The sequence below is a fragment of the Magnolia sinica genome, chromosome 10 (genome assembly GCF_029962835.1).
Source record: "Magnolia sinica isolate HGM2019 chromosome 10, MsV1, whole genome shotgun sequence".
NCBI classification, from domain to species: domain Eukaryota; kingdom Viridiplantae; phylum Streptophyta; class Magnoliopsida; order Magnoliales; family Magnoliaceae; genus Magnolia; species Magnolia sinica.
Genome location: NC_080582.1, coordinates 1,729,263 through 1,741,640, shown reverse-complemented (window position 1 = coordinate 1,741,640; position 12,378 = coordinate 1,729,263). Strand labels below are relative to the sequence as shown.

The window sequence follows — 12,378 nt, the reverse complement described above, 5'->3', positions numbered from 1 at the left end:
TCCCTGAATCAGAGATTAATATTGTTAGGAGAAACTAATATTGACTTTTAAAAGGTGGGATGCACAATATAACCGATGTATTTGAGCTAACATATGCCACGTGTATAATTTCTGAGTGCCTGTATATCAAGCTTCATACGCAACCTGCTATCAAAGAACACTCTGTTTTTTTTTAAGGCAGTGGCAGTTCTGATAATTTCACTAAAAGTAGGGTTCTTTGTAACGTAACATTTAATGGACCGGGGTCAGCGGAAAAGGCAAAATGTCAGCTGTACGATTGCCGAACAATATAATAGCGGCATCGCGTCCCCGATTAATCCTGACCGTCGGAAGTGAATATCAACGGTTGGATTAAGTCAAACTTGACGACATGACGCCGCCTGGTTAATGTATTATCTGTATTAGTTTATTAGAGTGCGACCTGGCTGCGACCCGTAACCAGGATGTGGGTGCGGTCCTGACCGTCAAGCCCATGTCGATGTATGTATTGTATATCCACGCCGTACATCTGTTTTTCCGGCTCATTTTATTGCATGATTCAAAACATGAAGCAGATACAAGTTTCAGGTGGACCACACCTCAGAAAAAATGGTCGTTGAAAGCTCACCATTTAAAAATTCTTAGGCCCAATGCTGATTGACCATCCAACCTGTTGATAATGTTAAACAGACATGAATGAAAGGAAAAAAAAAAAAAAAACAAATATCAGGTTGATCCAAAACTTTTGTGGCTCCCAAAATATTTTTGATGGTCAATAAGTAATGTTTCCTGTGGTGTGGTCCACCTGAAACTTAGCCTTCTTCATTTTTTGAATCATGCTCTACGATGAGCTGAAAAACGGATGGGCAGCATGGATATACAATACATACATCAAGGTGGGCCCCACGGTCAGGCCCACACCCACATGCATATTTGTGGCTCCGTGGTTCGCAGCCAAGTTGTATTCCGTTGATTATGGTACGAGAACAAATGATCCAGTACTCCCACGGGCATCATAAGTCCACCAGACTCTCCTTCTTTCCCTCCAACGTGTGATATCCTTGAGACATCTGAGTCGCTAATTTTTTATATATCAGTTATGGATATTTTATGAAGGAAAAATTGGATAGATCCACACATCAGGTTGTTCAAACTGTAAGATGGATCAAATCAACGGATGTCCATTGATTTAGATGGTCTTGCTCAATTATCTTTTGGAACAGCCTGAATTTCATGCTAGGGACCTTTTCCAAGGATTGGAATGTCTGATTCATATGGTCTTGTTTCTGTAACCCATCTAAAGTGAGCCGGCAAGATTGGACGGTTTGGATTATATATATATATATATATATGAACTCGTACAAGGAGTGGTGCATGCGCATGGCTTTTCATACTCTCCCAAAGTATAAAAGTTTTTTTTTTTTTTTTTTACACAGTCATACTTTAGGCTTTAGGCAGAGAGGTGCGAAGTGCACGCTCGACTTCGCATGTGCACACGTGCAACCGCCAAAACTCCTATAATCTTGGTTATTTGTGGATAAGTTTATTCTTAAACTTTTTAGATAATTCACATCCTGGCTTTTTTAATTTTTAATTTTTTATTTTAAAATCTTTTTAAAATAGTCTAACATGATGAACAACTTATATTAAAAGTGGGTCCCATATGATGAAAGTACACATTAAGATAGGCCCAGATAGCCCACACCAAAGTGTGGCCCCACATAATAATGGATTAACATTAAGCGGGCCCCACATAATGGATAGTCCACAATAGAGGTGGGACCTACATGATGGAAGGTGGACATTAAAGGTGGGACCACATGATGAAAGGTTGACATTAAAAGTGAGCCCACATGATGAACCATCCGTCCATGTTGAAGGTTGGCCCCCACATGATGAACCATCTGTCCATATTGAAGGTTGGCCCCTACATGATGAATGGTCCACATCAAGGTGGACCCATATAATGCATGTTCATATCACAGGTGAGTCTCACATGATGGATGACCCACATCAAAATATGACTCCACATTATGCACTGTCCACATCAAGTGAGCCCCACATGATGGACAGTCCACAACAAAAGTGATACCCACAATATATATGATGAATGACCTATATTGAAGTTGGGGTTCCACATGAATTATATTTGGATTATGTGGATCATGTAATGCCACGCAGATGGTAACTTCCACTAGAAAATAGGATTTTAAAAAATATGAATTTGTTTGGATAGAAAATGAAAATTTCATATTCATTACACAATAGTCATCCTATATCTTATTTTCTAAGGATTCTAACAGTGGATAAGAGTAATAATTAAGGCTTTGAATTCATGTATCTGGACATACCGTCTTATCAGTGGAAAAAGATTTCCATTTCTAAGTAGAGTCCATTTATCCAAACATGCCCAGGGTGAAAACAGTTAGAAAAAAAAAATAATTAAAAAATCCCACAATTAACATTTGGTGGTGCTTTCACTACATTGCTTTTCCATTTCTTAATTAAATCAAAATGCATAAAAGGTTGCAGATGTCTGCTATATTTACACATGCATCCAACATATGTAAGAGATCCAAGCTGCCCATCAGGGGGGCACTGCATGAATGTTATCTAATAAAACGACTTGGATTGACTTTCCAAGCAAAATTGAATGGGGGAATCATGAGTCTGAGTTGTATCAGATTTGTCCAGGCTTTAAAACCATGCTTTCCTCTTAACATGTAAGGGGAGCTAAAATGACTTGCTTGGGACTGAGGCTTTTCTTTCTCACTGACTGTTAGATCTAGGCATCTCATACTTAGCTAGGCCCAAAAGACTAGCACCTAAATAGGTGAATTAGAAATGTCGTGGAGAGTGATAGGAAGAAGTATACCACGCTCTTGGCTCAAGCTTTGTTATTTGGTCGTTCAAGCTGTACATATGATGGCTCTAATCAGGAAGCATCCACATACTACTAAAAAAGAAGAAAAAAAACCCCCCCAAAATTGGAGAAGTCCTGGCCCATAAGAAACACGCCAAATTTTCAATGAAGAAAAGGCTAAACATTCCATGTCATGGGTTCTTTCAATATAGGGGACTTTTAGGCACATGAGGGATTAATAGGGAGGCTCACTACAGAGTCTAGATCTTTGAGCAAAGATTTGACCCATCCTACATATGGGAGCTCCAATTTATAAAAGTTTTTTAGGGAAATAATTATTTTTATTTAAAATTTAGCTAAAACCTAAGTGGGTTATTGATGTAAGTTGTTGCACAAGAGGAGTTTCTCTCACCAATACCCTAAAAGTTGACTTTTGAGAGGGATAGTCAGTCAAGTTGTACCCTACCTGAAGGAAGGTTCAGATCCATGACTCTTTCTGGTATAATTATTATCAATGGCCTTGCTCAGATGGTTAAACTCAATGGATCAAAGTAGTTTGTTTGTTTGGGTTTATATATATATATATATATAAAGAAAAAAGAAAAAGAGAGGACAATCAAAAATGGCCTTGTACGATAGACAATGGTTATGCCTTTTCTACAACAATAAATATGCATTGTCCCTTTCCTTGTGGGCCTCACATGATGGATGGTCTAGAGAGTGATGGAACTTTTCTAGTATGATAGATATGGTTTGCCTATTTCCTATGCAGTGATTAGATGGTTTGGATCACTATTTCAGAGCAATGGAGGATGCAGTTCAGCTATCCAAACTATTGAAATGATTGGCTCAATCTGGATGCATGCTGGAACTCAACAATGCTTAAAGTCTTTGATAGGTGTAATCCCTGAAGCAGAAAATTAGTGGAAGCCCTCCCAGACCTATACTGTATAGAAATTGCTTCTTATTTCAGTTTTCAACAAACATATTACAGGCAAACAATGCATACAGTGAAATAAGTCAAACACTAATGAGCAATTTCCCCAAATTAAAATGCAGAGCATGTAACGAATATTTGTGCATGGTTCCATATTGAAATATCTCAAACAGAAAGTACATAAATCCTTGAGTTACAAATACAAATGATCATCCAAACATCTCATCACTGTCTAATCACCATTCCACCATTCTTCACTTCATCTAGTCACATAGCACGTGCAGATCATTGCAATCTCTGTTGTGAGAAAAATGCCTGCAAAATGAAATTTATGATTAGAACCTAAAAGTTATATGCTAGAATATGGTTGCTTAAATCCATAAAGGACGTCAAGCATATACCTAACTTTAAAAACTAATAATTGATAAAACAGGAAGTATAGGCTTCAAATGCATTCAGTCCAAGTATCTTGATGCGTGAAACAAGTGGGGCTAGTAGTTCTGAAATTCAAACTTTGATTTAATACACTCTGCCATAGACGAAAGATGCTCCAAAAATCTTACCCGAAGCTCCTGTCTAACCTCTCGATGGTTGCCCTACAAAAGACATGAAATTAATACATCAATTGCCCAGGAAAAGAGATTGTGGAAGATTGGATGGCAAGGAACTTGCAATTAGATTTACTTGGTCATAACAAATAGAGAATTTTTAGGTTGCAGGTATATTACTGACACAAACACATTTCAAGCTTAAAATGTGCAATTAGTATACTCATCCAATATGGGCTTCAAAGAATGGATAGAATGCAAACAAATTCAAATGCATTAGCTCCTCAATGAGTTCTCTGTATAAAACAAAAATTACACTACTGCAACTGAACACTCTACATGTTGTAACACCAACTATCATATGGTACTACTTAACTACTAAAAAAATCTTATCAAGTTAACATAAAACAGAGGCTAAGCCCACATGCATGTGGAATTATGACCATCCACATGCGGCCACACATGCTAATATGGAACATGCGTTTGAGAACCCAATTTTCCATTAGATGAGCCTCGCACAAGAATCAGAGTTTATTGCCCTTGAAGTTAGGCACAATATACAAAAAGTAAAAAAGAAAGGCTAATACAGCTCTTTCAAACATCCATTTGTTTCGTACACAGTGGTCCACTTTGAGGAAGGAAACACTTGATTTTTAAGCCAAAAGTTCTAAAAAGTGTGGCCCACTTAATAGAAAGCTTTTATCTCACAACCTTATGCTGCATTGGTTGGGCAATGCTTCACACACATGTTAGGAAAACTTACCCACAACTTATGCTTGGTCCAAGAATCAGTTCGGATGCAAATAATGTGAGCCAATACCATGCAAATGTAATAGACTGTTAGCATTTAACATATGGTGCATCAGATGAGCAGACAGCCTGAATCTTGTGTAAGGGAAGCTATATAGTGACACTCTCTTGATGAGCAGCTTGGTCATGCATATGTGTAAACTCTCTCATCAATCGTTGGTTACAGTGGGTACTACACAACTGGGGTGATGAGGATTGTGTGAAGATCTTAAAGAGATGTAAGGATGCCATAGATGCAGAGAGTGGTATGGTTATCATAGTCGACATTATCATAGGCATTGATGATCCGCATAAGCTTGAACATATGAGGTTAGCAATGGACATGATAATGCTGGCTAAGATAGGAGGAAAAAAGGAGTGGAGGAGACTCTTATCCGATGCTGGATTCAATCAATGCAAGATAACACCCATCAAAGCCCTCCAATCTGTAATCGAAGCACGTCCTTAATCACCTCGTAGGTGCACGTACCAACTTGTCCATGACATCCAAATGACTGGAGTAAGTCTCGCCATGTGCACGGCTCATATGTCCAGTACATGTGCCAGGTTGGCACTTGTCAAGTAACGTAGAAGTGCAAACACAGTAATTAAATGTAGTGTGTTCTGTTTTTGCCAAGACAGGGGCTGTATGATCATAGCCTTTTTTCTTAAAAAAAAAATAATTATTATTAATTAAAGGTGTGAGCAGGCCACCTATAATATTATTAATTCCAAGAACGGACTGTCCATTTTTTCGGGCAGGCTCCTATAAAAAAAATCAATGGGGCCTTGCCTATCACAGGAAGGAAACAAATACAAAATCCATTCATCTGAAAAAAAAAAGATACCAAATGGCTTATAGGACAAAAATATGTAGACAGCAAGCTATGCGACAGTACAGATCCCCTAAACACCAAAGCAAAAAACGTGGGCTTACTACACACTGCATCGCCACCAACAGGCCTCTGTGCCACTGAAAATCTAGAGAGTACAAATTAAATCTCTGTTCAAAGCCTAAAAATGATGTGCAATTATTCATGGTAAAGTAATTCATCAACAAAATAGAAATACATAAATGCAAAAACTGTAATGATGCACTCATTCAAAAGATGGTCTTGGTTGAAGCATTTTTTCAAACAAGTAGCATGCAGATTTGTATATAAAGAAATAATTAAACAGCATTCCAAAATTATAATAAAAAGATTTAATTTGTCTTACAAACTATGAAAGGAATGGAGAAGCCAGCAATATATTTTCATAGAAAGAATTTAAAGTGTTTAAAAGAACAAATTTCTCAAAGTATATAACTAGAATTTAAAATTCTTGAGACTATATGCTTTGCTAAGATACTAACTTGAAGTATGGATTAAAAGGTAAAAAAAAATGAAGAGTGGAAACAAGTATCACCTATGTATGTACCTCTCATAATGATAGAAAGTCCGACTGCTTATCTTCTCATTATCCATCGCGTATGTCGATGGAGGGTATGTGCCGGATCTTATACCAATCCTTTCCCCTGTCTTGTTGAACCCTTGCGTTGAATTCATCAGGCATCCGCCGCAACTTCAATTTCTTGAGGTCAGTCACGTGTTTCAGTCCTTTTGGAAGTTCCTTCAATTTCTTGCAGCCATAGATCTCTAAATGTGAAAGTCTTGGCATAGCTCCTTCATTCACTTTCCACTCCTCTAATTCACATAAATATTGAAGAAATAAGGATTCGAGTCGACGAAACCTATGTGCAGAGCAAGCCATTTCCTTTCCCCTATATGAATCGGATGCCAATCTGAGAACGCGAAGGTTTTTCAGCTTCTCCAACGTCGCCATTGGGTCTTTCTTTAACCGGGAGTTTTGCAAGGTGAGTTTGGTGAGGTTTGTTGGAAATTCAGGTAACGTCTTTAACTGTCCTTGCAAATACAACTTACTGAGAAGATCTGAAAGCTTAGGTAACGACAAAACTAAGTGTATCTTCCCCGTCACCGACACCGACAGATGATGGAGGCACGTCAGGTTGACAATCGCCTCATAGAATAATTCAACGTCCGCTCCTGTTTCGAAACGTATTTTTAAATTTCTAAGATTGGTGAGCTTTCCCAAGCAACGCTCCATCCATTTGCCAGCATATACTCCAGATAGAGTCTGGAGGTTACTTATCCGGTCGAGCCTCGGATGCCCTCCTATCTCTCCCCGATTAGGTAAATGAAGATGTCTTAACTGATCCATCTTCTCAATTGTCTCCGGTACTTCAACTGTATTACGGGATTCTACTAATAGAGTTTGTAAATTGATAAGATTGCCTATCGATGATGGGAGGGTTTTTAACTTAGTTTTTGTACACCTGAGATATCTCAAATGGATTAGTTCACCTATTTGCTTCGGTAGCTCTCTTATTTCTACACCGTCTAGATATAGCACCCTAAGCAACTCAAAGCCTCCGATTAGAAACTTGCTTTGTTCCTCTTCAAGCAATGCAGAGCCCTGGGCGTAGATCAACATAGAACGAAGGTGCGGTGTGGAAAGCTGTTGGATTTTTAATTCCCCTGGTAAATACACGTAAATAAGTAATTATTACTTCACCTAGTTGAAACTCGTCGGGAATTCGTTTCGAAAAGCAGTCCAGTACCTGTTGTTACTGATTGAAATATGTGGGCCCTACCATGATATATGTGAGTTATCCACACTATTCATCCTTTTAAAAAATACATCTTAAGGCATGAACCCAAAAATGAGTAAAATCAAAAGCTCAAGTGGACCACACCTCAGGGAACAATGATCATTAAGATGATTGAAGCTGTTTTCTTCCTAGGGCCCACATTGATGTTTATTTGTCATCCAACCTGTTCATAAGGTCACACAGTCATGGATAAAGGGGAAACAAAAATATTAGTTTGATCCAAAACTTTTAAAGTCCTCAAGAAGCTTTCAATGGTAGCAGTTCAATTCCCATTGTTTCCTGTGTTGTGATCCACTTGATCTTTAGATCTGCCTCATTTTTTTGACTCATGGCCTAAAATGATTTGGCTAAAGGGTTGGACGGTGTGGATAAGACACATCATGTTGGACCCTACGATTTAACTTTTTCTACTGGGAGTGCTATAAATGAAAGGTGCGGTAAATATCACCTTGGAAATCCAATCAGAAATACATAGGTAAATAATTATTAATTAGAAAATCAAACATGCCCTTGCGGAAATGTACTTACTTAGGTCAAGTTCGCCTTTGAAAATAATGTGAATTGCAAGCCGACGGGCTGTAAATGCTGCAGGAGTAGCATTGCGATTTTCATCACGACGTTTGAGAAACTGAACTTCGAGAAACTTCGGTTCCATAGCTTTTGATACGGACAGATCACGCAAAAGATCGTGGATGCGACAACTTTTGATACCCCCGCTTGAACTTCTTTTTGCCACTTGAACCATACTTCTCCGAACCAACTGCATCAGATAATCTTCTCCAACCTCTTCCAATGTTAGCCCCTTGCTTTCTTTAAGAAACCCTTCTGCGGCCCACAGTTGAATCAATTCCTTGGCTTTGAACTCATGGTCCTCTGGAAAATTGGCCAGGTAGAGAAAACATGGTTTTAAGTCATAAGGCAGATCTTTATAGCTTAAAGATAATATGCTGGAGAATTGGACTTCTCCCTCGACAAACTGCCAGCTGATGTTCTTGCTTACACTCTCCCACTCCCATGGTTCCTTTATTGATAAGAGCCCTCCAATGACTGCGATCGCAAGAGGGAGACCATGGCAGTTTTTCACAATCTTTCTTCCCAGATTCTCCATATTCTGCGGGCAGCCACCCGGTATTTTTTTACGGAACAAATCCCAGCTCTCTTCTTTGCTTAGACATTGCAGTTCAAGTGGAACTGGATCTGCATATAAAGCTACGTGTTTGTTTCGTGTGGTGAGGACGACCCTACTGCCATTATGCACATCCGGAAATGCATCCTTCAAAGCATCCCATGCTTCCCTTTTCCATATATCATCCAAGACCACCAAGTATCTCTTGTCATTCAGATACCTAGAAATCTTGCCCTTCAGCTCAACAATGGTCAATTCCTTCGCTGTTTTGTCAGATACCACCCTCCAATGTCTTACAAGGACCTGCAAAAGATTTCTTGCAGAATACTTTTGTGATACAGAAATCCATGCACGAGTACGGAAGCGTTTCTTAACAGTACCAGCGTTATAAAGTTTCTTAGTAAGAGTGGTCTTACCGAGACCACCCATTCCTACTACAGAAACAACACAACGTCGCAGCTCTCCCTCTGTTAACCGGGCCACCAACATCTCCAATTCCTTCTCAAAGCCAACAAAATCTGGTTCTTGAACATCAGGAGAAGTGAGCCTCCATTCTTGGTGGCTTTGACTGGCAGAGCTCGTCCCTGCTCCTTGGCCTATATTTCGAATTCCATATGTCGACCTACTTTCAGAGATCTCACAGATTTTAGCCCTTATCCGCTCGATCTTCGATCCCACCTGATGGCGAGCTATCAACTCATTGAGGATGAAAGCGTACCTTTTGATGCCAGTTCGCCTCACGTTTGCTACCTTGAAGAGAAAGGTGTCGATGACGTCCTCAGCATCATATGCAACATCTCTCACTTTCCCCACCCAATTCTTCACACTTTCATCTCGTTCTTGTTTTGCGTCTGCGTCTTTCAAGAAGCACTGCATCCGCTTAAATTCCGCCTTGAGCCATTTGACTTGATCACCAACGCTACATAAGAAAATGGCTTCTTGAAGGATTGGGTCAGCGAGTTTTGGGAGAAGGAGCTCGACAATGGACTCAACAATGGCCATCTTTTCTCACTCTTTTTTCTCTCACAAGAAAGAAATTCAGATGAAAGCTTTGTTTCTCTTCACTTCAAGTTGCAGGTATCTTTATTTACAGACGCCAACTTGACCGGTCACGAGACAAAACAATCACGTTCGTTGCTACTCAATAGTTGACGCCGTTGTTTAGTTGATGAATCTGGACCGTCCATCCTGTAGACTTTTCTGACCGCGTGGATAAGATGCATGAATGATGTCACGGAAGAACAACAGACGGACGGCGTGGATAAGATACATGAATGATGCGCTCACTTTTATAAAATGAAACCCTAGTGCAAAGTTTTGAGAGTCGATCAAGTGGAAGCCGGATCTCATGCTCTCCATCCATTTTTCCAGCTCATTTTATCTCATGGTCTAAAAATTTAATAAGACCAAAATCTCATGTGGACAACACCATAAGAAACAATGATGACTACACGCCCACAATTAAAAACTTTCCAGCAGATATGTAATGTTTTTTCCATCCAACATGTTGATACGGGCAATGTATTTGGGCGAAGGTAAATTACAAACATAAGCTTGTTCCAAAGCTTTTGTAATCTATAGAAAGTTTTATTTTTTCACACGTGCACACACCCACAGACGCACTCCACATTTCCTCACCTATGGGTACTTAAACCCTGGACATGGTGTTGAAACTCTTGTGAATCTATGAAAAGCTTCTAACGATCAGTTACTATTGTTTTTTTTTTTTTTTTCCAATGATATGATCCACCCAATAATGATCCAAGAAATGGATTAATAACACGAATATAAAAAGCATTTATCAAGGTAGGCCCTACGCTTAGGGTAATCCGCTTACGAAAGTTTTGGCCCAAAACGCTTTCACACGAACCCGGTGCAAAGGCACAAGCGTTTTGGATCTGACAACGCTTTTTCTCAATCACCAACGAAAAGGCATGAAGACAGTGGTCGGATGCCTTTTCTCTTTGCCATGTTCTTTCTTCGTTTTCTTTTTCTTTATGTTTTTTTTCCCCTTAATGTAGCATGAGCACCCAATGTGGGTAGAACTGAATAAGATCTTTGGCCCCACCGTAGTGTATGTCTTTTATCCACTCGGTTCATTCATTTTTTCAAGATCATTTTATATAGTGAATCAAAAATTAGATAGATCCAAGTCTTAGATGGACCACACAATAAAAAAGATTAGTGATTGATTGTCCATAATTAAAATTCATTGGGGACTACAAAAGTTTGGGATCAAGCTGATACATTTATATTCCTTTTGTCCAAATTTGTGTGACTTAATCTAAATGTTGGATGGAAAATAAACATTACATTGTATCCTAAGAAATTTTTAATGATGGTTGTTTAGTGACCATTGTTTCTTATGGTATGGTCTTTAGATTTTGATCTGCTTTATTTTTTGCATTTTCCTATAAAATGATCTGAAAAAATTGATGGACGGCATGGATATACAAAACATGCATCAAGGTGGGCCCTATGGTCAAGGAAATGTCCATTAACATGTTACATGAGCGAACACTTAATTCGGAGGGGTGACCCGTCCTACAATCTCATTAGCTTTTTCTTTTTCTTTTTTGTTTTGATGGGTGACGCGTCCTCCACACTTGTTAGCCTTTTCTTTTCTTTTTTTTTTTTTCACTTTTAGGGTATTTCCCATATGGCTGCCTAACTTTTAGGCTCTTTTATGCTATGTAACAAAAACTCCCGATTTTAAATTATTTCTTGAAACCCACCCATAGCTTATGCCCTTCGACATTAAACTGCTCGCTATTATTTACCTATACCAATGGCATACTGTATTTTGAAATTGACAAAACTACACTCATTTTTGGATTCACAGTGAGCTAAAAGTCCGGCGAGTTCAACCCGACCGACCCTTGACCAACTTAACATTGGGTTAGGCTCGGGCATATCGAGCTTGGGTTGTACAAACACCAATCCGATAAAACTTGGGTTGGGCTTGAGTCGAGGTCTCGAGTTGCCCGACCCAACCTGAACCTGGCCCATATATAAGTTATACATTATAATTGAGTGTGGATAGTCTGTGTTGAAGGCACGAGAAATTTCATTGCCGACGGGTTTCACTGGTCCACGTCATTTTTGATGACTCATGCTAACAAGATACACCGGATTTCTCTCTCCTAAATAGATTGTGTACTACAAAATATGACTTTTAAAGGAGTAGTTGTCTTATATTTTAGCTTGTTTGTTTACGAAAAATGAAGTTCTTTATGATAATAAAAAAAACTACATATATAATTAATAAAATTATAGGTACAAAAAATAAGACGTGTATTAAAAATAATATAGACTAATTTAATAACGAAAATTTTAGCAGCATGTATAAACCCCGCCAACCTGAACAACCTGACCGAGCTTGCTGGGGTTTGAGTTGGGCTTGGGTTGAGAATTCCTAACCCGAGGTTGGGTTGGGTTGACTTGGGTTAGGGTTGAGGTATAGGA

The 12,378-nt window shown here is 38.9% G+C and overlaps 1 protein-coding gene across 6 annotated transcripts in view; it reads right to left on the bottom strand.

Annotated features, from left to right (window-relative positions):
• Positions 1-3,858: 3,858 nt before the first annotated feature.
• LOC131257718 (putative disease resistance protein At1g50180) overlaps positions 3,859-12,378 on the bottom strand; it is a 123,301-nt gene continuing 114,781 nt past the window's right edge. The window contains exons 1-3 of one of the 6 annotated variants that reach the window (XR_009177581.1): positions 6,524-6,729; positions 4,181-4,375; positions 3,859-4,094 (exon numbers count right to left, since the gene is read on the bottom strand). The gene's annotated coding sequence lies outside the window, so the exon portion shown is untranslated. Of the gene's footprint in view, positions 4,095-4,180; positions 4,376-6,523; positions 6,730-12,378 lie in introns of those variants that run through there. The other 5 variants (XR_009177579.1, XR_009177580.1, XR_009177578.1 and 2 more) reach the window with 5 other exon arrangements.